The sequence below is a fragment of the Tiliqua scincoides genome, chromosome 1 (genome assembly GCF_035046505.1).
Source record: "Tiliqua scincoides isolate rTilSci1 chromosome 1, rTilSci1.hap2, whole genome shotgun sequence".
Classification (NCBI taxonomy): domain Eukaryota; kingdom Metazoa; phylum Chordata; class Lepidosauria; order Squamata; family Scincidae; genus Tiliqua; species Tiliqua scincoides.
Genome location: NC_089821.1, coordinates 114,821,622 through 114,847,635, shown reverse-complemented (window position 1 = coordinate 114,847,635; position 26,014 = coordinate 114,821,622).

The following is a 26,014-nucleotide window of genomic DNA, read 5'->3' as shown; positions in this document are numbered from 1 at the left end:
CCCAATCAGTTCAATCATTGCCTGCTGCGTTGCTGTCAGTGTATCTCAAGCCTAATGATTACCAGCACAAACTTTACTCAGAAGTAAATCCCACTGTGTCCAATAGAGTTTACTCTCAAGTAAGCATGCAGAGGACTGCAGCCTGAGCACAAGCTGGGAAGACACACACCCCTTCAGGAGTGAACTCCTGTAGGTGACCTTAAACAAGGCATCCTCTTTAAAAACCTCCCTGGGAGGATTATGGAGATGATGGATGTGGAACACTTTGTAAAGTGGCATAGCAACTGATGTGTTATGCGCATTAATGGAAAGTGGCAGGAAAACCAATTATACCATGTACTGTATGCAGCAATGCCCAGAGCAACAAGTTATCTACAAGTAAGAGAAGGAAAACTAAAATGCAATTGTCTTTGTTCAGAATTGGTTCCTTGTCCTGCATTTTGGACATGTAAAGCATGTGCAAGCCCTAATCCAATCTTAGTTGCGAGGTTTATATTGATGGTGTAACAATTTATTTGTGACTGTTGGGTTATAATTTTGTCTTATGAAAATTTGAAATTTTTTTTAAACATGTTGTATGAGTTTTATGCATTTTTATTGAGAAATGCGACAGCTGAATGTATTGGAATCTCAGAAGATCTGGTGAGGAGGTAGATGTGGTGTCAGCAGTGGTCCCTTTAAGGGTAAGGCCTGGGCATCCAGCAGAGTGTGCTGCACAGCTGCAGCCACTTGAAGGCAATAGGGCCCTCAGGGATATAAGGAGCACCTGAGGCAGGAAGGGTTTGTGGGTTGTAGGAGGAGTACAGGTTGGAGAGGGCTTACTGACTTTGGAATCTGAGCTTGGACTGTGACTTGGCTTATTGACTTTTGACTGTGACTTGGATACTCTGATTTGACTGACTGACATCTGACCTTGGACTGTGGCTGGGCCTATTGGCTCTGATTTGGCAACTTTAACTGATAGGACTGACTGGCTTGGAATCTGTGGACTGGGACTTGACTCTGACTTTTGCTTGCTGCACTTGTGAGTCTAACAAGGGAAACTAATCAGCCTTAAGTGGGCACAAGGCCCAGTGGGAATCTGGCAGAACACTGAACTTCCAGACACTACACATCAGAAGGGGTTTGAGAGGGTGTGCAAAGTATAGCTACATAGAAAGGGAGATGGAGCTTTGATTGCCTTTTATTATAAGAGACTACATCCAATTAAGCTGAAAGTTAACATTGTTAAAAGGAAATGGCCTTTCACTATATCATGTATAATTTACCTATTAAAGTTAATGCCCACAGACAATCAGAATCCAAGAGCTTTAGCAGATTTGTTTTTTTATAAAAAAAAGTATTAAGCATACATATGGATAATAAGAATATTTGTAAAAAGTGTTAGGATAATAGAAACTAAACATTAGATAAACCCTTGGGCTCTGGGGAATAAGCCAGTATTTGATGAAAGTCAAGAACTCTCACCTGTCACACTGCCATCATGAGATAAAGCAGCAGGTCTATCCACTCCATCTATTGCAGTCACATTATTGAGACTGGTCAGAAAACTTCATAACTGGGAAAAGACTTATCCAGAATTTCTTAACTGGAGTCTCATGCCCCACCCCCAGAATAATTAAACTCAGAGGATTTTTTTTCCCCTTTTGCTGAGTTTTATATCCAGCCCTGACATTTGAAACTGGCACCAGTGTTGGTACTGATTTACCACCCAATTCTGAGCTTCCCGGTGCGTGGGGTTGCAGCGGTGCTGAAAATGTCTGCGGCTGGATCCAGTGCAGCCAAGGGTCGGCGTAGAATTTAGAGCAACTGTGTTGAGCAGACAGCCCTACACGGAGGCTCAGGATCCGGTGGAGCGAAGCTCTGCCGGTCCTGCCTCCCTCCCGCCCTGCTCCCTCTCCCCAGTATGCTTCCTCCCTGCCCTCTCACTGCTCTCCCTCTGCCCCGGAATGCCTTGTCCCCACCCCCATCTACCTTTCTGCTGTCCAGTGGTCCGCGCAACCACCGAGCAGCGGAGCTCCAGTGCTCCACCAGCGCTAGCCCAGCACCGGCCAGCACTGGGCTAGCACTAGTGCTCCACCAGTGCTCAGAACCTTAATCTCTATTTGTCTTGTTGAGAATTTCAGGAGCAATATGGTTGCTTTGCCAAATTTTGCCTAGCAAAGCTGAAGATGGCTGCAATCATCACAGGTAACTTAACACCCCTGGAAGGGAGTTTTCCCTAGTGCGTACCAATACACCCAATATAAAAGAAATCAATTATATAGTGTCCCATTTCAAAAACCAATTGAACTGAAAAGTTGGATTTTAGTGTTATCGATGAGCACAACTGTTTTAAACCCACTGTTCGGCAGTGGGTTTGCATGTCTAGTTTTGTAAACATCCTATTTAACTTGAGGTACATGTGACTTTGTGAAACTCTAAAGAAAAAGAAAAATGAAAAGAAAAAGCAAGATGAAGCAAACATGTTGGAGTAGCAACTCAAAATCAAAAGACTGAAATCCACATTAAGTAGAATCAACGATAGAAAGTCTGACTTCTCTGCAGTGATCTTATGACTATCTGTCATAAACAAGTGATCTTATGACTATGTCATAAACAATCATTGAACAATTTCAGTTACGTCTGTGTTCTTTTTCTCATTCGTGTTTTGTTCTTGAAATAAGGCTTGAGTTTATTTGCCATGATCATGCCATTATCTAAAACATACAGACATGGCAGGAGCTTCTGAAAATATTCTTTCAGCATAATCCTTGGTGAATGAAATATGACACCATATCATTCATACTCCAGAGAAATCATATGGACTCTGATAAGAGATGAGATCATAAAATAAATGCTGCTACAATTCTGCCCCGTTCACTTTATTTATCCCTACACCATTTACATTTTCCATTTCATTTTCTGCACTTTTGATGATAGTCTTTTACACTTGACAAAGGGTTGCTGTGGAAAATGATAGCCCCATGTTGAGTTCTCTCCTCATAGCATTAGGAAATTAATAGCCCAGTTCTATTCTTCCCCACCCTGCTAGTGCAGCCACACCAAAAACAGGCACACTGTATTCACTGTGCATGTGTGGATTGGGAGGCTTTAGCAGGAAACAGGGATTTAAATTTCACTCTGCAAATTGCAATTTTGCTAGCGCAAGTCCGAAGAGAGAAAGGGAGTGGGGAAACTGCAGAAAAGGGGCATAGGATCCAACAGGCACCATCATCACTGGATCCACCATCTCCAGCAACTACCCTACCCCTATTATGCCCCATCCCTGCCCAGTTCTGCACCCCTGTTCTCCACCTACCCCCTCCCTCCTTCCCCACCATCTTACCTGCCTTGGCAGGCCGTTGCAGCTTCAGTGACACATGCGGGAAGGTCCAGGCCTTCCTGCCACGCTCCAGCAGCACCCCAGCAGTTACTCAGAATGCTGCTGGTTAGCATTTTATGGCTGCTTTTCAGCTATCAGTGGAATGTACGTTCCGCTGGCGGCTAAAGCCCATAGAATTGGACTGTTATCCATACTGTGACATGATTATACTGTGTATGCTTCAGTTCCAAAGTACTGGCTTCTACTGCAGGTGGGGGTGTGGTGTTACCCAGCAAACAACAATGATAATTATGCCCAAACGATATAGGAGAGGGGTGAGAAATCAACAGAGGGGAACCATTTTCACTGGCAGTGCAATATTGAGCACAGTATCTAGTTACATCAGCAATGGACCTAGCATTGGGCAAATGGGGCAAATGGCCTGGGCGCTGAGCCCGCGTGACTCTAGGACCACTTGGGAAGCCCCCCTGAGGCTCCCGACGAGGTCTGAAATTGGACTTCTGATTTTCCAGAAGTACAGTTTAAGACTCTGGGGAAGCCTCCAAAGGCATCCTCAGTCAGTCCTAACATAGTGTGACTCTCCATCGCTCTTGAATGGTAGGGAGACACTTCACATGGGGGGGTGGCATCTCACAGGGGACAGCATCGCAGACCTTTGCCCTGGGATAAACGAGGGGTAAATCCGCCACTGAGTTACACTTTTCCTGGGGTAAGATCCATGATAAATAGATGCTTATAATACAAGCAATCTCTTATACATACAATCTTGTGCATTACAATCTCTGCGCATGAACTGGAGGTTGTCCATGACTTTGTGTACCTTGGCTCAATGATCTCCGACACTCTTTCTCTCGATACCGAGCTAAACAAGCGCATCAGTAAAGCAGCTACATCGTTTTCCAGACTCACAAAGAGAGTCTGGTCCAACAAGAAGCTGACAGAACATACCAAGATCCAGGTCTACAGAGCTTGCATCCTGAGTACACTTATGTACTGCAGAGAGTCATGGACTCTTCTTTCACAACAGGAGAGGAAACTGAACGCTTTCCACATGCGCTGCCTCCGATGCATCCTCAGCATCACCTGGCAGGACAAAGTTCCAAACAACACAGTCCTGGAACGAGCTGGAATCCCTAGCATGTATGCACTGCTGAAACAGAGACGCCTGCGTTGGCTCGGTCATGTTGTGAGAATGGATGATGGCCGGATCCCAAAGGATCTCCTCTATGGTGAACTCATGCAAGGAAAGCGCCCTACAGGTAGACCACAGCTGACATCTGCAAGAGGGATCTGAAGGCCTTAGGAGTGGACCTCAACAGGTGGGAAACCCTGGCCTCTGAGCGGCCCGCTTGGAGGCAGGCTGTGCAGCATGGCCTCTCCCAGTTTGAAGAGACACTTGGCCAACAGTCTGAGGCTAAGAGGCAAAGAAGGAAGGCCCATAGCCAGGGAGACAGACCAGGGACAGACTGCACTTGCTCCGGGGGGGGGGGGAAGGGATTGTCACTCCCGAATCGGCCTTTTCAGCCACACTAGACGCTGTTCCAGAACCACCATTCAGAGCGCGATACCATAGTCTTTCGAGACTGAGGGTTGCCAACTTGAATACAAGCAATTTAACACTTAAGAACAACAACTTTTTGTACACAATATGAACGAACTCTGTCTCAGTTCTTTGATCTTACTGGTAGCAGGACTGAATTCATTTAGCTGACCACTGGCACTCCTGGAGGAGGGGGGCAAAATGCTAAGTTTCTTCAGGTGCCTGGCTACTGGTGCTTTTGCAGTCATGACAGGCTCTGAAGGCAAAGAGGAAGGGCCCCTTTACATCAGTGGCCAGGTGCCTAAAGAAACTTAGCATTTTGCCCTCTCTCCAGTAACACCAGAGCAGCTGAAATGGCAGGAAAAGATCATGTTTCCAGTTAATTGAGCTCCTGCTTATCTGACAGTTCTATATTTAGCCTCAATGACTAAGTGGGGTTTTACTGTTTTTCCTGATTTCTACTTTCAGTAATGAATTCCATGATACCAACTCCTGTTTGTTTACATAATAGGCAATGGCAATCATTCATTGTATAAAAGCTGACTGCTTTACTCTTTGCTGCATGCGAACAGCTTGCTTTGCTTTCAAAGTAAAGAGATTTAAGTCCTCTTTAAATCACAAGAGGCCATTTTTATTTTCCTCCTGCTGGTCATAAATGGGAAGGTCATTGGAAACTGATACCCTTCCCCCAAAACAGGGTTAAAATATTGTTTGGAAAATTATGGGATTTGTTGCCTAACTATAACATAAAAGTTTTGAAAGGGGTGGTCATTTGCTTTGGAAGGCCGCAGGATTTACTGTTGTGGCTCAAGCTGGCTTTAAACAAATGATCCCAAAAGCCCAGTTCTATACTTTCCCTCTCCATTGATGCAGCCATGTCAAAATGGCTGATGTGGCATCTGGGGGGGGGGGCAGTTCCCTGGGTAAGGGAACATTTTTTCTCTTACTTGAGGGTAAGTCTTCAAAGCACCGAGGGGTCTACCTGGATCTCTGCCAGCAGAATTGCTGGGACCACCTGCAGGCACATTATGCATTCTGCTGGAAAGCTACAATCCTTCCTGGTTGTTGTCCCCAACGTTTGCAGAGGAATTTTATTTATTTTATAGATCATTGTCCCCAAGATCTGTGAAATTGCTGGTGCATATGGACTGCTGGATTTCAGTGCACACTGGATGCACAGCCAACCCAATTCAATATACTTATATAGTTACGTTGCACATGTACAATGGACAGTACTTAATTAATTTTACTTGATACTTCCTGGTTTTATCTAGAATTTTATGGGTAGAGGTGTTTGTTTCCAGTGAGTAAGATAGGCTTACATCCTAAGACTGAACACAAAACACCCTTTTCAAACATTTCTATTCATGGACCATTAAACTCTGTCTGATGCACCTACGTAAGGATGGCAAATATTTGTACTAACCAAGCACCATGGATGTAGTTATCATTAAAAGCTTCCTTACAGCAATTAATAACTAATTGGTCCAATAAAGATATCTCATTTGTTCTCTATTGCTCATTCTCTGTGTCTAGCTGAGCTAATGAAATTTTGATCTGTATTTTCATTGTTAGGCTAAAGACAATGTCCAATCTCCCCAATTGGACAATGTCCAATCTCCCCAAGATTGGATGTCCACCCAGGCTCCTCAGCATCATCAGATCCTTCCACAAGGACATGAAGGGCACTGTTGTCTTCGATGGCTCCACATCAGACCCCTTTGACATCCGAAGCGGAGTGAAGCAGGGCTGTGTTCTTGCACCAACCTTGTTTGGGATTTTCTTCACTGTCCTGCTGAAGCATGCCTTTGGAACTGCAACAGAAGGCATCTATCTCCGGACCAGATCAGATGGAAAGCTCTTCAACCTCTCCAGACTGAGAGCAAAGTCCAAAGTCCAGCTGAAATGTCTGTGTGACTTCCTCTTTGCCGACGATGCAGCTGTCACTACCCACTCTGCCAAAGATCTCCAGCAGCTCATGGATCGTTTTAGCAAGGCCTGCCAAGATTTTGGACTGACGATCAGCCTGAAGAAAACACAGGTCATGGTTCAGGATGTGGACTCACCTCCCTGCATTACAATCTCTGCACATGAACTGGACGTTGTCTATGACTTTGTGTACCTTGGCTCAACGATCTCCAACACTCTTTCTCTCGATACCGAGCTAAACAAATGCATCGGTAAAGCAGCTACCACGTTTTCCAGACTCACAAAGAGAGTCTGGTCCAACAAGAAGCTGACGGAACATACCAAGATCCAGGTCTACAGAGCTTGTGTCCTGAGTACACTTCTGTACTGTAGCGAGTCATGGACTCTTCGCTCGCAACAGGAGAGGAAACTGAACGCTTTCCACATGCGCTGCCTCCAACGCATCCCAAGCATCACCTGGCAGGACAAAGTTCCAAACAACACAGTCCTGGAACATGCTGGAATCCCTAGCATGTATGCACTCTTGAAACAGAGACGCCTGCGTTGGCTCGGTCATGTCATGAGAATGGATGATGGTCGGATCCCAAAGGATCTCCTCTATGGAGAACTCGTGCAAGGAAAGCGCCCTACAGGTAGACCACAGCTGCGATACAAGGACATCTGCAAGAGGGATCTGAAGGCCTTAGGAGTGGACCTCAACAAGTGTGAAACCCTGGCCTCTGAGCGGTCCGCTTGGAGACAGGCTGTGCAGCATGGCCTTTCCCAGTTTGAAGAGACACTTGGCCAACAGACTGAGGCAAAGAGGCAAAGAAGGAAGGCCCATAGCCAGGGAGACAGACCAGGGACAGACTGCACTTGCTCCCAGTGTGGAAGGGATTGTCACTCCCGAATTGGCCTTTTCAGCCACACTAGACGCAGTTCCAGAACCACCTTTCAGAGCGCGATACCATAGTCTTTCGAGACTGAAGGTTGCCAACAAGAAGAAGGCTAAAGACAGATGAGATTGTAAAGTGGGATGAAACAACCTTTATTGCATTGGATGTATATAAAAGATGCTTCTAAAATTTTCCTCATCCAAATTTCTCCTTGGACACTGGAGTCCCAAATGTCTGGGTCTTGTTTTTGAAGTGGAACTGGTGTTTTAGGAATTCTCCAGAATCAGGGTGACCAGACAACCGCAAAAGAGAATAAGGCATCCCAAAATGTAAGACATCCAAGAAAAATGTAGGACATGACAAAATAAAAGCTATAAACACTCATATATTGATTTCATGTGGTTAATTTAAACACTATATTACTTATTATTAAATATAAAACTATATCATGTATTAATTACAAGAAAGCAGCACACTGCCAGCAGTGGCCTGCTCACAGGGAAAAGGAGGACATTAAAGTTCTTTTCCAGGATACTAGGCTAAAAAAGAGGACATGTCCTGGAAAAAGAGGACATCTGGTCATCCTGTCCAGAATTCCATTTTTATTTTTGAATTTTGTACAGAGTGCTGTGCATGCCGCATTGGCCACTGTTCACTGGGGTCCTTTCTGTCATGTTATCCTCTCTGTATTACCAATCTGCAAATGCACATTGATAAAACACTGCAAAAAAAGTTATTGATGCAATCTTATGCATGATTACATCCAGAATCATTTTGTGTAATGTTTCACCCATGTGTAAAGAAGATGCATGTGTGCATCAGACCTTTTTTTTTTTTTTTTTTTAAGAGAGAGAGATGCAGGGTTGCTATTTTCTGCAGCAGTCTCTTGTTTATTGTGCGTGTGAAAAACAGAACCTTGACACAATCCCACATTTGATCACAATAGGATTGCCTCTTGAAATGGACATGTTTGTTCAATAGTTTGTGGGGAAAAGATACAAACAACTGACAGTCCAATCCTATGCCTATTTACTCAAAAGTCAATCTCATTGTAGTCAATGGGGCTTACTCCCTAGAAAGTGAGCATAGGATTACAGCCTGAATGAGCTGTGGCAAGTTACAGATGCCTGAATTCTATTGTTAGTGTTAGAAACTGTCCTAATTAAACTAGTTAAATTTAGGAGGAATGACAAGTAGGGCCGACCAAGATAACTTGATTAAATGGAGTAGGGAAACTCTTCCCAATCCTGCGCAAGTTCCCCTGTGCTGATGTACAGTGCTGCATCCCATAAGGGAACTGAGCAGATGGTAGGTCTCTTTGGGGAAAGGGGACATTTGCCTCCTTGCCCCTGGGGAAAGCCCCAACCTGTACAACAGGTCTATTTGGACATACACAAGCCATATATGGCTGATGCAAGTCTATGTGAACCTGTGTTAGTGGATCAGGCCCAGGTGGAGGGATAGAATGTGGTACACATGGTACTGCCAATCTTGATCCCTCCTGGGCCCTATCTACCCATCCCTGCCCCCCCCCACCCCTGAGTGGCCAGGCAGGGATGCTCCTCTGGTGGGCATCCTCCACTGTGAGCACGTGTGTGAAGACTTTCACCTTTGCACTAGCATGCCCAGCCAATATGCCATTGCAAAGTGCTTTCTGGCACTTTTGCAGTACACAGAGACCTGGCACACTGGTGAAGCACATGCTATGCAGGCGCACCAGTTAGGTAGGATCAGGCCCTGTGTATACATACCCCCCCCTTTTTTTGCTGCTGATCAAGCAGGCTTTGCAGGTTTGTGAAATACCAAAAATTGCAAAGCCTCTTAACTACAGGCAAAAATCAGCTGACACACTTTATTCCATTTTCATTCCTCTGGAAAACAAATGTCTGTAATTTATTTGTCTGATCCAGGCAGGGAAATATTTCAACGAGAAAACTCTGCAAAATGAAGTTATGGTTTGCAAAAGTTAACGGTTTTCATGGCTTGCAGGATCTTTCTGCTATTGTTCCTGTAGAAATGGAGCTATGAACGCCACATTAGAAACCCATCTTGGTGCCTCTATAAACTCATGCTTCCAGGAACAACTGGCTTGGTAAAATTCCTGGCTTTGTTCTGATTAACACATCCACTATGATTTGATCAGCAGTTTATGTAGTACAATTTGGCTCTCCCCATTGCATCCATCCTGCCCAGGAGTGTGTTTTATGAAAAGACATAAAGTGACCCCTAAATTGCTTTTGGAGTGTAACCAGATACAACTGAATGTCCCCAGTTTTCATAAGGGAACTAGAAGGCATGGCAGTGGGAAAGTAATGGCCACATATTTTAGAATTTATGGAGCACTCTCTGTTTGGGCATCAGGGAAAGTAAAGAGCACCCTATTCCCAGGAACTTGCCAGGCATCAAATAAGGCATGACTTTAATTCAGAAGCACTCAGAAGAATTCGCTCTGGATGCAACTGCTCATGAATGTCGTTCTCCAGTGTACAGAGCCCAGTGCTGCTGCTGCTGCTGGTGAAGTGACTATGAAAACAGTAGTGATGGGAGACTCATGTTAAGTCCAACTATGCTAAGTCTAATGCTAAGTCTTTTCAGTACTTCTCTGTGACCATGATGACAGCAAAGAAGCGCACACTGTAGACTGGCCACCCATGGCCAAGAATTTCCAAGCTGCAACATTTTTTGTGGTAATGGGGCAGGGTACCTAAGTCTGTTTGGATGAAGGTGTTAGTTCCTTTTGAGCAGTAACTGCAAGAGGGCAGGGACATGTGGTGGGGGGGCAGCAGGTGAGGTAAATGCACTCCATTGGAAAAGCACCACAGCACCACAGCTATGGAAAAGCACCCGCAGCTGCCCTGCCTGCTTACACCTGAGGAGGCACTCCGTACACCTGAGAAAGCTGGTGTAAAGCTGAGGAGGCACTCCTTACACCTGAGAAAACCTCCTCATTCCATTGGACTACAATGGAATGGTTCTGCCTCACCTGCCACCCCCGCACCACATGTCCCTGTAAGAGGGTTGAGAGGGAGAAGACAGGCAAGTACTATAATAACTTCCTGCCGTTCATAGTCTTCTGCTTTTAAATCTCAAGAGCAGCTGAGGGAATGTTTGAATTGTTGACTGTTCCCCAAGCTGTATTGGCAGATTGTGTATGCTGAAGGGTCAGTGACCTGCACAAGCTCAACCCAATGGTCAGTCTTCCTCTGCAGTTGTGTTAATTTTGAGGTGAAAAGTCCTGAGCCACACGTCATTAGTTTTGTACCTATTACTAAAGAAGACTTCCTTGCCCTGGCATATAGGGAGATGTTCTGGGCACTAAGCCAAGGTAGCGCACCTGGATGAAGCCACATCTCAGGCGATTGCCTCGTCTACTTTTTCCTCATGAAGGTGTATAAAAGGAGACTTGGAACAGCCATTAGTTATGATTTCTGATAACGTTAGTTCTCTGTATTCAAAACTGCTTTCCTACTCTTTCTAAACTTCTAGCTGTGTACTGGTACAAGCAGCCTTTCTGAAGATGTTACAAACAACTTGAAAATAAATGATGATTTGATTTAGAGTACATAACAGGAGAAGACATAAATAATGAGTACACAAAAATTACCTTATCTTTTTCTGCCAAGAATGACTGAGCTGCAGTACTCTTTCAAGGAGACTGATTAATATAAGGATAATTTAGAGAGGAGAGTAGTTAAAAACCTTGGAAGGCATCCAACTTGTTTACTTTCTTTCATTTATTGATGGGAGGGAGTTTGTTAACCTTTTAGTTCATCTAATACAAACCCCGGCCCTGGGGCCACTTGCAGCCCTCAAGGCCTCTCAATGCAGCCCTCAGGGAGCTCCCAGTCTCCAATGAGCCTCTGGCCCTCCGGAGATTTGTTGGAGCCCACAATGCAACTGCTCTCAGTGTGAGGGCTACTGTTTGACCTCTCAGTGAGCTGTGGGATGAGGGCTCCCTCCACTGCTTGCTGTTTCACATCTGTGATGCAGTAGCAGCAGAAAAGGAAAGGCCAGCCTTGCTTTGTGCAAGGCCTTTTATAGGCCTTGAGCTATTGCAAGACCTTCATTCATTCATATAAGTTCATCTTTAATATATTCATTTATGTAAACTTATGTAAATTTATTCAAATTTGAAATGTAAATTAATTCTTTTTTTCCCCAGCCCCCCAACACAGTGTCAGAGAGACAATGTGGCTCTCCTGCCAAAAACTTTGGACACCCCTGATCTAATAGGTAGACTTCAAATGTTTCTTTAAAGATTATTTAAGGACTTTAATCAGCACAAGCCATGATCCACACTTACTGGAAATGCCTTGAATATGCAGAATAATTGCAAATGTAAAGTCCATCACATATGGAGGTTCAAGTTACCCACATTCAGTGGCATAGCTAGTGCATTTGATGACCAGAGTGGGTGTTACCCACTTCTCTATATACAACACCCTCCCCTCCTCTCTCAATTAACTTGTCTTCCACATATTATGTGTGCCAAGAGCAAGCAACCCGTTTGCTGAGATGTCTCTACCGATAAACACATTGTTGCCAGGAGGGGTGGGGCCTGATGGGGGAGGCGGGATCAGGCTGCTAGGATTGTATCCATATATTTTACCGAGGTTCACAGGAACTCACGGGGAAGACACACAATGCCTCTTTGCTGGGCCCCAGTTAAAAACACACACCCCTCATGCCCAGTTCTCGGAGGAGCCATGCAGCATTCTGCTGCCCCCTCACTTCTTCATATGCAAGGCCCATGGATGGCTGCTTTCCCAGTTAGCGTCTGCCTGCCCCAGAGGCAGACTACCAAAGCCCCGTGCCTGGGGCAAAGGTTCATGATGGCACCCCCAGCAGACTATCGCCATCCCCCGTGCAAAAATCCATCCCCCCCTACTCACCTGAGGCTCACGGAGCCTTACAGGACCCAGGACTGCTTCGGGGAAGCCTCTCTGCGGTTCCCTGAAGCTATACACTGTGCTTCTGGGAAACCGGAAGCATAGTTTCCACCCCGTCAGGAGCCTCAGAGAGGCTTTCATGGGGTTCTAGCAACTCACAGCCGGGGCTTTTGCCCTATAGAAGTCTATGGCAGGTCCGCAACTGGCTTGCCTTGAGCATTGGCAAAGGCGCACTGCCACTATAGAGGATGCATTCCCTTGCTCCAAAAGAGAGGTCAGAAGGCTGAGGCTACCACCACCACTTTCTTCTTAGTCCCACATGGAAGAGACCCTGTTCATTCAAAGGAGATTATGATCAGACGTTCTGGGGAAGAAAAGCAGCAGCAGTGTGTGCTCAGGCCTGCCTGTGAGATAAAGTATATGCCAGGGGCGGGCAAACTTCAGCTTTAGGGCACCTGGACCTTTAAGGATTGTATAGAAGAGGGAATTTCAGCAAGTGCAGCTTGTTATCTCACAGATGACAAGCTGCACCTGCTGAAATTCCCTCCTCTATACAGTTATTAAAGGTCCAGGTGCCCTAAAACTGAAAGTCTGCCCACCCTGGTATATGCCAACTGTCTTAGAAACCTGCTTTCATTCTGGCTTCATGTAAATAGACATGAGGTGGGATGGACTGCTTGTGAGTGAGGAGAGAAGCGCTAAGAGGGAGGTGGGTCATGTGCAGCAGCTGGGAGGCTTACCAGTATGACCCAATCCTTTGCAGCTCTACTCAGAGGTAGTTCCATTTGTGCCAGTCATTTAATGAGGCTTCCTGCTCCATGTAAAAATGGAGCTCAAAGGAGTCACGTGGTTGTAAAGTGTGATCACTACAAACCACTCCCCCTCCCTGCTTCCCTGCCTGTTCCCTCTCCCTTGTTGTCCAGTCAGTTCTAAGGCAAGAATTCCCTTGGGCTCCTCCTTCTGCCCTAGCCTATCCAAAGAAAAAATCAGACTGCCCATCCTTCGTCCAATGATATCAGTTCCTTCAGAGATTAAAAAGAGTTTGCTTCCGCTTCCACTTACCTCCTGCTTGATGCAAAACCAAACCTCCTGGCTGGAACTTCTCTGCTGCTCACCTGGTCTGAATGATGGCCTCATAAGGTTTTTCATGCTGCAAAAAAGTAAGCAAGCATACCCAAACATAGACAGACTCAAGTTTGCATGTGTAGGCAGGGCCTAGGAGAGGGGGGTAAAAGGGATAATTTATACCTGGACCCAGGGTCAAAAAGGGGACCCAGGAGCCAAAGGAGAGGGCCCAGAAATTTCCTGGGATCTTACATTTTCCTATCTACTCAGACTTGTTGCCCACACGGGATGCTGGGGACACTACCACAAGCGTGCAGCTGCAGCTATTAGCAAACCATATATGCTGGGCTGAGGAATGCATACATGACCCTCCTTAACACAGTGTCAAATCTGGGAGGCAACTGGCCTGCTACAGTAGCTCTTTGGCTTGTGGATCTGCTAACCATGAAAGAGCATATCAGAGCTCAGGGACACAGCTGTGGGACTACAGAAGGGTGTTATGGTGCACAAAAGACACTTTCCATTCCCGTGTGAGCCTAAATTTGATGATGCTAATTTTCTGCATGATTTTCTATATTTAAAAGATTTTACAGGTTTTAGGAGTGTGTTTGCTTTTCCATGTTACTGTATCTAGCTGCCAATATCACATGGGTGGGTAGACCTGGGCTCCAAAAACTTTTCCAACTGTTTCCACCCTCCCCCCACCCTGTTTTGCCCTCCTGTTCCCGTTCTGCTTGCCCATCACCACCCTCCCCCAGTCTTTCACCCCCTCCGCTTTGCAAAGGGGCCCCCCAAAAAACTTTATACCCCCTGATAAAATTCCTCTCAGAGACCTTGTGTGTGGGGACTCAGTGCCGAGGTAGTGGCCTCAGACTCAAGTCAGTGCTGGAGTCATTGACAAGCCTGACTCGAGTATACAGGAGTCAACAAAAACATGTGTTTTTACTACTCAGACTCGAGTCACCTGACTCATGTTCCTATCCTTGGTTACTCTGTAGTGAAGAAATGACACTCTGTTGTATCCTCAGAGTCACTCAGAGCTAGGTCCTGTGAGCCTTAGAACCACTTAAGTATTGGATAAAAGGTGTGTTTAATCATGCAGTTTCTCCCAATCAAGACTTAGATTTCGTTCCCGCCCCTGCTCATCTGCATCAAAAGACTCATGTAGCCAATTCAGTGCTGCTCAGAGGAGAGCAATGCATTTTTGCCAAATCCTGCTGTCACCCACTGAAAGGAAAAATAATGGTAATTTATAAATCTATTTTGTGCTCTGTAATCGATGAGGTCTGCACAGACCTGTGTTATGGGATTGGGTCTGAGAAGGGGGTTAGCATTCGGTGGCCACTGCTGCCACCAAACCCGCTGCCTTCTAGGACCCGATCTTCCCCTATCGCTGCCCCCATTGCCTCCCCATTCTGCCCACCTCTGCCCTCTTTCTGCCCTATCCCACCTTCCCAGCTGACCTACCTTTGTTGGCGGGCCTGCAATGATTAACCATTGTGAGAGAAGCTGCATTGGCATCTCTGCAGGTGCTCCTGTAGTGAGTGCATTTGTGCACTGCAGGAGCAATTTTTTTTACTGCCGTAAGGTACTCACCACCAGTAGAATGCTTGTTACACAGGTGGCTGACCCAGGTAGGATTGGGCCCTAAATCTAAATCCCAACTGGGAAGAATTGTTTGATTTTATGCATGTTTAAGTAGACCCTTGGAATATGTCCTGTAGATACTGTTTGAAAACAGAAAATCTCACTGTAACAAAGTTCCATAGAAATGTAGATATTCCCAGTGGATGGATGTTATTGTAGTAGCCAATCATAAAGTTGGCGGCTCCACCAGGCACAATGGTGCCAAAATGGCGACCACTGCATCCAGCAGCACCACCAAAGCTGCTGGATGTCTTCTCAGGGGGGACTTCTGTCTTCTTCCCCTGGGAAAAGCCCCAAGTCAAATGGGGTTTCTCAAGTGTGTTCAGGCTATTTTACCAGCATAGACTTCAGAGACACTGTGTCAGACTTTTCAGTGGCACCCGGAGCTGTTAGGCTTTTCAGCCTAACACAGAGGATAGGATATGGCGGAGCAGAGCTCTGCCAATTCCACCCCGCACCCCAGTTCCTCCCCCCATCCTACCCTCCTCCCACTCCGTTCTGTGCACTCCCTGCCATACCCAACCCTGATACTAACTGCTGGCCGGTGCTGCTAGAGTACCTGCCTGCCTTCTGGCGCTGAGGCTCAGCTCTGACTGGTGCTGGCTGCAGACAAACCTTACAGCATGTTTTTGGCCCCCAGTACTGGCGCTCAGTGCTAGTGCTGCTACTGTTTAGGATTGGGCCCTAAATGTATAACATGCCCAGAGAGAGAGAGAGAGAGAGAGAGAGAGAGAGAGAGAGTCAGTCTGTGTACCTGTATCCTCATTTGACACCTAGGAAATGAGGCAGGATGATCCCAGCTAGTAATGTACAGGTTGTGTCAAGTGAGACATGGCAGTGTCAAGTGTGTTGTGGTTTCTGGATAACTGTAGAATGTATTAACTGAAAGCTTTGGAAGAGATTAGATAGCAACTAGAAACTTTAGTAGTACTCTCAGAGTAAGCCTTGAAGATCCATCAAATAACCACTTTATCAAGACAGTAAATAGATTCCATTTTCTTTTCCACCCACAGAAGTAGAAAGGGCCAAATGCTACTGTACAAGAGTTAATTCACCCTTTATATGGTGCAATACCAGGCCTGTAGGCATTGCTTGATATTTGCTGCTACAAGCACAAAAAGTTTGAAGAGGAAGATGTATTTTCAAACATGCCCTGAGCATGCACTAATGAACTACACAGTGCTGGCACCAGGTTGCTGAGGGCCATAAGTAGAGGTGTTTGTTTCTGGTGAGTAAGATAGGTTTACAGCCGCTTATTGAATACAATAAGTTTTCTTCTGAGTAAGGTAAATTACACCATTTTCAAGCACCTTTAGGACAGGGATAGGGACTCGTGCCTTGCAGACTCAACTCAAGTTGCGAACACACATTTTCCAAGACTCACAGAAACTTGTCACATGTATCACTGACTCACAACTTGGGGTTTTTACCTGAAAAGAGTCACAACTCCTAAACACATGAGTCATGAAGACTCATCATTTTGGTGCCATGACTTGACGACTCAGCTTAGTGTGTGCGCTTGCTTGTTTACTTTTTTTTTAACCACTTCCGCATCACCCTGTAAGACCTTGTGGGCGATACAGAAACCAGCTTCCAAACCAGTGTGAGCAGCTGAAATGGTGGGAGGATGGTTGGTTGGCTCCAGGAGGTGGGGGCTGGAGGTGGAGGAAAGGAGGGAGGCTGCACAAGGCTAAGGAGAGGAACCAGAAGAAGGTGGGGCAGCCAGGACACTGGAGGAGTGGTCCATCTTCTTTTGTCCATCTTGGAAGGGACGGACGATTGACTGGCCAAATGGATGGCCTGATTTTTTCCTCTGGAAGAGGGACAGGAGAAGGAGGAGCCCAATGGATGGGGGAGGGGGTTCTTGTGATAGGAAAATGCCTGGATAATCCAAGGAAGGGGCTAAGGAGGCAGACAAAGCAGAGGGAGAGGTGTTTCTTTGTGACAGAAGAAGAATGCCTTCCAAACTCATGGCTCATTTGAAGTGAAGAACTTCACCACATCACTGACAGCAGAAGAAATGGGAACATCAGGGCAGTGTTAAATGAGAACTCCAGCACAAACACACACCCCCCCCAGCACCTCCATTTTTCTTTCTGTGGAACTGAGACTGACTTGCGACTTGACTCGCTTGGGTTGAAAGGCCAACCCAACCAGCCAGTGATGTCACACCTGCAGCTTTGCCAGTTGAATCTGCATGGTGTGTGTCTATCATCTGTCAATTTTATTTTTTTATATAACTTTTTATTTTTCACATTATTTACCACCCTTCCTCCAAGGAGCTCAGGGTGGTGTACATAGCTCCTCCCTTCCCTTTGTCCTCACTACAACCTTGTGAGTTAATGAAGCTAAGAGTCAGTGGTCACCCAGGAAGCTTCATGGCTGAGCAGAGATTTGAACCTGGATCTTCCAGGTCGAAATCCAAATCCCAAATCATCACATGGAACCACATCACATCAAATGGAACAATATTTTGCATGTTTACAGCAGTAAACACCAGTGTACCTCTGTAAGAAACGCAACTACTGTGAAGATGTGTGATCAGCTCTAAAAGGATTTAATTCTAGACCTGTAAAAATGTTCCATATCCACAGTATAGAAGCTAGAACAAAGTTTGCAGTGCTTCATAAAATGCTTTCCAGATCATGAAAGGCCTTGCTGGCTGGGAGCAGAGAACAATGGCACCTCTACCATTAAGTATGCTAGTCAAATAAGTGATTGATGCTAGGCCAGCATAGGTACTGAACAGAATATTTCACCTAACTTTGCACTTTTTGCTCTAAATCAAAGAGTATTTTTTGTTCTTAATCTTGCCATTCAACATTTGTTATCCTCTATTTTGCCTCTTCCTTTTAGGTGGTGCTAAAGGGTGTTGTAGATGTGATCCATCATATTATGTCTGTTTCCCCCATTTTTCCTCTAAAGGAGGAGGGCAGGAGTACATTTTATGGCAGCTGCCTACATTGTTTCTGTTACCAGCACCATTGAGCTCTTGAAGCATTTGAGTCGTATAGGCCCTATTTATTTGTTAATTTACAGGGCAGGTCAACCTTTGTGCAATTAGTAAAAAGACAACTGTGTGATATTACACCATTTTCCCAAGGCTGCAGCAGAGTCTGTTTGTATGCATAGGGGGAAAGGGTGTATATAGATGGAATAGTAAGCAAGAACAGAGCCGGAAAGGGCTTATATAGATGCAGAGCTGTTTCTTATGTACATAGCTGGGGGCTGTTGAATTAAAGTGGGCATCTATTTGGAATGGATACGCACACACTCATTCACTCATTGGTATGGCTGCATACTTTAGTATACAGTTGTCAGTGTAATGAATGGCAGTCCTTAGTGCAACTGATGCAGTGTGTGGAAGCTGTTGTAAGGAATAATTAATGCAGGCTTGTGATGCTTTTATATTACTTATTATAATTAAAAATTTTTTCACAATCTCCTAATATTAAGATACATACATACAGTATTATAAAGAGTGTAAGACAATGCTCTGATTATTCTCCCTATTGTGCATATTGATAGCACAGTACCAAATGAGGATTTGAAGGGACCTTATACCACCCCAGACCATTGGTCCATCTGGCCTAGAATTGTCTTCTCCAGTTGGCAGTGGCTCTGTAGGATCTCAAGGTTCCCCCTGCCCCCAGAACCTGCTGGTTCATTTAGCTCAAGAAGCCACAGTTTAAATCAGGGCCCTTATACCTGCAAAACATACCACTAAGCCATGGCTCTTCCCTTCTCAGACCAGAGGATCTATTCAACCCTGTATGTGACAGTGGTCAGATACATATGCTTATAAAAGCTTGTGAAACCTTTGTGGAAACATGAGAGCTGCTGTGGAATTCCTGTGCAAAACCTAAAGAAAATGACCTGTAGTTGCTTAGGGCAATTCACACATGTAGTTCACAAAATGATACATTTCTGAGCAATGGTCACATGGCAATTGGTTTTCTGATTTTTGCTGTGTATGTTACAGAGAGGCAGTTGGTCACTCACCCTCGACTAGCATATTGTGCCAGCACTCATAAGGTAGCAAGTGGAAGCATATCTATGAAGTAAGAGAGAATATGTGCTAAATCAGTGGTAGTCAGTGCTATATCTAAGGAGCCTGAGCTGTATTATTGTGCTGTTTGGGAAAGATCATTCTAGTTTTGGGAGGAGATCAAAAGGACTGTGCCTCACCCCTCACATTTTCTGTGGGTGAATCCTTCACTAAGAAATGTATGTACTGTACAGTACTCCAGGCTTGGTGACTGGGATGAGCACTGTGTATTTGTTATCATAGAATCAGAATGGGAAGGTAAGTCCAACCCTACTAATTGGAGGCAATCCACAATATGGAACAGTTTGAAAGCTGCTCTTTCAGAAAAGGCAGCCATTTTCAGCCACTGTGCCGTGGCACACTGGTGTGCTGTGAATTGTCTGCAGGTGTGCCTTGAGAGTTTTGGGGAGGGACATTTGTTAATAGGGCCAATGAGGATGTGAGCTCCCCACCAACAGCACGGTGTGCCTTGTCAATTGTCAAAAAACTGATGGTGTGCCTTGACAATTTTAGTACTTTGTCAGTGTGCCATGAGACGAAAAATATTGAAAATCACTGAGATAAGTCAAAGCAAAATAAAAGTTTTGCTTCAATGCTATCATATGAAGTTTCTAACCCCTATGACTTAGGGCTTGGTTTGAGTGCTAAGAGAAGGTTCAGTTTAAAGATGCAATCTGAAGCAGCTCGTCTGTCTCTCCTGGTAACATTAATTGGCTGCAGAGTTGGAACACTTTTGAAAAATTATGATTTTACCATGTGTAGTCATCAAGGACTTAAGAAAAATGCATGCTATATCCTGCAGTCTGAAACAAACGGGATAGATGTTGGAATTTGTGAACCTAATTCAGGCTTAATTACAGCAAAGTGGGTCCTGCAGTGTCACACAAGACTCGTCTAGAAAGTCAATCAGCATCAGCATGCAATGAGCAAAGAATTAGCTTGAACATTGGAGGCAAATGATACTTACAGAAAACAGGATAACTTGAAAGTAATTGGCAATTTAAAGCCATCCTTATTAATATTTAAATCATCAGTACTGCAGACATAGCATGTTATATTAACAGAACAATTGATTTGTCCATATAAAAGCTGCAGCAGGTCCCAGCTTCTCCCCTCACCAGCTTTCATACACTTGATTTTTTAATGTGGTCAATATTCCAGGGGTTTTGGTGGGGAGAGGGGGAAGGAACAACTCTGGCGAAATCTATTTTTCCAATATATTTTGAAGCTAATGGCAATTTGCTTACATTTTAGTGGGATTTGGGTTAAAAAAAACCCGAGGTTGTATTATTAGAAATCTTTCTTTCTTTCTTTCTTTCTTTCTTTCTTTCTTTCTTTCTTTCTTTCTTTCTTTCTTTCTTTCTTTCTTTCTTTCTTTCTTTCTTTCTTTCATTCATTCATTCATTCATTCATTCAAATCAGAATATTTCCCTTATTTATTAGGGCCCACTCCAGCAAATCTGATTCAAAGAGCCAGTCCCACAATCCTATTGTATGCAGAAAACAGAGATTACTTTGATATGTCAATAAAATACTCATCATTGGCTAGATCAGTGGTTCTCAACTGTTTTAGAAGCCCTAGAGCAGGGGTATCAAAAATAAGACCTGTGGCCCTCAGAAGCAATTTAGAGCCCAATCCTGTACTCGGCGGCATGACTCTGTGCCACTGAGCATTGTCGCAAACGTGCCGTAAGGCACATTTGCAAGCCTCACTGCCGGGCTCCTGCCTGTGCTAGCCCAGCACTGGCTGGTGCTGGGCTAGCGCAGGGCGATCACCCAGCTTCCACAGCTCGGCGGTCTTCCGGACCAGGGGCGAGTCTCCCAGATGTGGGCGGGGAGGATGTGTTCTGGGGAGGGGCGAGGCCAGCGGGGGTGGAGGGAGGGCAGGGTGAGGCGTACCGGGGAGAGGGATGGAGGTGGAGCTGTGGAGCTCTGCTCCACAGGATCCAAGGCGCTCATGGAGGGCCCCGCGCCCTACACGAGCGCCTTTACTTTACCGCTGACCTTTTGGTCGGCAGTAAAGTGAGTAGCCCCATTGCGGGCTGCTTACCTTACCCAGGAGAAGGGGACGAAAGTCCTCTTCATCCAAGGCAACTCCCACAGTAGCCTGGGGTGTGCAGGATCTGGCGGCAGCCCTTCTCAGTGCTGCCAAGCCTGGGCACCCTGGGCAGCTCAGGATTGGGCTGCCCTCTGGTTCCCATTATAATTGGGCTCTCTCATATCTTGAAAATATAAGATCTGCACATTTTTTCTCTTGTCTTTTACAGCGAATGAGTTTCTATGTGAAAACTAAGGACTTATTCTATGTGAAAACAAAGGGCTTATTTTGGCCATCATCTGCCTAATGATGTCACTTTCTGCTTAAGGATGTCACTTCCGGCCTTCAGCAGGCACTATGAATGCAAACTTTGGCCCTCTGTATGAAATGAATGTGACATCCCTTCCCTAGAGGCTGCTGCCTGATTTATAAATGCCAAAGGGTGTGGCTATAATGATGATTGGGCACCAGTGCTCCCCCCCAGTAGTAACTTGTTTAACCCTTATTGCACATGGCCTAACCTGCCCTGTCAGTTTCTCAAACCACCCAAAATTCGGTCATAACCCACTGGTGGGTCTTGGATCCACAGTGTGAGAACTGCTGGGATGGGTCTTCTGTGCAGAAGGGAGAGGACAAAGGTTGTTTCCATAGGGCAGTCCTATGGAAAAGGGAATAAGGAGTGCACAGCTAGGTAACTAACCATTGACCTACCAATGCTCAGCAGCTCAGCTGTTGCATCTGACCAGGTGAAGCTGGGAAAGGTGCCCCTGGATAATGACCTCTCAGGTCACCGGTTCAATAGCAGCGGAGGGCACAAATTTGGAGAGCAGATGTGGTGCATGGGGAAAGCACTTCCCAATGCAGAGTTCTGCACAGTGTGGAATCTTGTTTAAACAGCTCTTAACTCATGCACCAATCCTTTTATCTGCAGCATTCACACAAGATGTGCTTTCCACGCTGTAAATCACTGATGTGTGAAATGCTGCATGCAAAGGGGCTGGAATACATGGAAGACCCTTTAAACAAGATGTCAGGCTGGGCGAAGCCTGCACAGGTCTGAGCTTTTGGGTTATCTCGTATAAAATGTTCTTGTATTAGCAACCATTTAATCTGTACATAGTATGGATTTATGTGCATTTGTGCATGCACACACGACTGTTTTATATGCTCTAGTTCTGTTGTATAACATATATTTATTTTATTCATTGTATAAAGGATTGTTACTTTTTTTAATGTTTGTGGTCTTAATTAAATCAATATACAGGTGTCCCCTATATCTGTGGATCCAGTATCTGCAGTTTCACCTATCCACAGATCCAGGGGGGCTGTGTCTGCCCCTGCACCCATTTTACTACCTTCATTTTCTTTTAGGAACAATTGAAGCATGGAGGTTTTTTGCTTTTGACAGTGGAACATTTTTGCTTAACCCAGGGGTGTCCAAAGTTTTTGGTAGGAGGCCACATCATGTCTCTGACACTGTGTCGGGGGCCGGGGAAAGAAAGAATTTAAGTTTCTTTACATTTACATTTAAAATGTGAATGAATTTACATGTTTACTTAAATAAATATATTAAAGATGAACTTATATGAATGATTGAAGGTCTTGCAATAGCTCAAGGCCTATAAAAGGCCTTGCGCAAAGCAAGGCCAGCCTTTCCTTTGCTGCCGCTGCTGCATCACAGATGTGAAACAGCAAGCAGTGAAGGAAGCCCTCATCCCACAGCTCATGCAAAGAGGCCAAACAGTTGCCCTCACACTGAGAGCAGTTGTGTCAGGCCAGTGCGGGCTCCAACAAATCTCCTGAGGGCCAGAGGCTCATTGGAGACTGGGGGCTCCCTGAGGGCCACGTTGAGAGGCCTCGAGGGCTGCATGTGGCCCCAGGGCCAGGGTTTGGGCATCCCTGGCTTAACCGAAGAGTAACATGCAGGCAAGCAGACTGCATGCTAGAGGGAGTCTAACCAGATGTTAACAGGCATTAGGAACTGTCCTGCTTCCTGTGAGTTCAGATAGCCTCCTCCCTCTAATGCGCAGGCTGGTTGCCTGCACATTGCTCATCTGTTAAGGAAGAATATTCCTCCGTTACAAGCAAGAAACATTTGTGCTTCAGTCACTCCTGTAAGAAAACGAAGGTAATGGGCACAGGGGGCTACTATTTATTTAAGTCCCCCCCGTATCCATGATTTCCAGAACGAACCTCCATGGATGGGGGGGGGCGCCTTTACTGCAGGGCTTCGTTTTAAAACTGAAATAAAAATATATTAAGTAAATAAAATAATTTGGCCCTCAGGTTCCAGGTAGCCTAGTACACTTTATATAATTCAAGACTTTTTCATAAGCAAAGATGATAACTTTTTCGTTTTAAATGCTTGAAAGCCTTTTAGTGAGAGCAAGAGAAGAAGCTGCTATTCTCCTCATTATCCCTCATCATAACTGATGGAAATATTGAGTTGGCCTGAAAAGGGAGTATAAGACAGATAACCATACTTATCGCTTCTGCATTGCTATCCTTGAAGGTATTCCTGATAAGACGTTGTTGTTAATTCTTCCGCACAAGAACAGTAAATTAAGCCATTAGGCTGCTTCTTTTGTTGAAAGAAAAAAAAATGTTGTGTAGGCGTTTAATGATGATAAAGGAACACATTTTTATTTCTCAGTCTTACCTGTAGTGATAGATCTAAGACAGGCAAATGCAGTGCTGCACACATTCAAAACAATGGAATCTGAATGCAAATTAGGAGATAAACAGCCCCAGAGTACAACAGATGCTCAAAATGTATTTGGCAGAATCAGGCTAAAGTTAAGGAATGGGGTTCAGCCACGTCAACCAGTGTTCCTGCATTTGGTTATACTGAACGTCTTGGTTCTGTTCAGTCTGATCCTTGTGTATATCAGACTGATTTGAATTTGAACATCTTGAGTTCATTGTTGTTTTGTACAGCCAGAGTCAAACGGACATGACTAACCATAGAGACTATAGGCAGTACATACAGATGTACTATCTGTCATAGATGATGCTTTGATTTTGTTTTTTATAGCTGAATGTACGCTGGAGATACTGCTTTTGAAAACTTACTGAAGCTAAATACATTTTCGTGTGGTCAGTGCCTAGGTGAGCAGCCACCTGCAAAATCTATGTGTGATAACTTGAGTTCTATGATGTTAAAAAAGGCAGTGTACACATACCTGATTTAATTATCTTTGGAAGTTCAGAATCATTCTTCAGTTTGGCAAAATGCCTTCTGAGACTGCAGTCCTATGCATGCTTAACTGGGAGTAAGTCCCATTGAACACAGTGGGATTTAACTCTGAGTAAACATGCACAGGATTGCACTCTCTCTTTGCAACTGGGATATATACAGGTGTGCACCATTTAACGACAGGGATACATTCTGCGATCCCCATTGTTATGCAGTTAGGTCATTAAGTGAACATTCAGTCCAATCAATTGCCTTTGTTGTGTAAACAGACACTCTCTGCCAGACACTAGCTGGCTGCACAGGCTACTGGAGATAGATTGCCTCTTCTCTGCATTAAGAGCCTCTCTGTTGTGTACATAGACACTCTGCTACAGGCTATGGGAGACACAATTGCCTCATTAAGAGCATTTTTATTGTGTTTTGAGTACCATCATATATGCAGTCAGTCATTAAGTGAACAGTTGTTAAGCGGCACACACCTGTGCATCTCTCTTCTGTGCCCTTTTTCTTTTCTCTTTGCTCATCTTTAACGCTCATCAAACAAGTTTCTTTGGGGGTTTTGATCTGTTATTTGTACTACTTAGTTTGTTAATGTTCCCTACCCATGGTGACCAGTTACAGTGGAGGACAGTGTGCCTGTACCCTTTAACCATTGTATAAAAGAGAGCATTCGAGCACATGCAGCTCAACATGGAAGGGTTTAAAAAGCTGCACCTGCCCAAATTCCCTCTTCTACACAATGGTTAAAGGTATAGGCACTCTGTCCTCCATTGTATCTGGTCACCCTGTCATTGCCCATAACATCATTAGAATTTTTTCTCAGAACAATTTATTAGTGCCCTTTGGATTATTTTTTAACCCCCACAGGTAAGGGGGCATGTCTGTATACTTAGAAATAAGCCTCCTTGTCTTCAGTGGGGCTTTCTCCTAGGCAATTTTGTATAGGAGCAGTGTGGCTACAATACCCGAGAAATGAATTCATTTCTTTTATGCCTATATTATAATTTTGCATATGTTTTTGCTTTTTTCTTATAATATTGTATTAAAATGCATATTTTGCTTTTATTAAAATCACAATTTTTAAAAGGGATCTACAAAGCTAACTTTTCTACTTTTAATCACTATTCCACATTCAAGGTACTACCCTTCCAAAACAGGGAAGAGGCTGTTGTTTCATGATAGAACACTTGCATTTCATCGGTAGTCTCCAAATCATGGCCCGCTGTGAAAAAGCCGCCCAGAACGGCACTTTCCATTCCACGCCACAGAAGCCTTTTTTTCTCACACAACCATCTCAGCCTTGTGTGGGGCAGCCACCAATGCCTGTCACCCCAGATGCCTCCATGCCCCAATTTCCTGGGGGCAGCAGCTGCCCAGTGCAAGGCTCTGAGATGGTCAGGAGCAAAAAAAGACAACTGCGGCATGGAGTGGAAAGTGCTGCACCGTACCCAGATGACTTTTT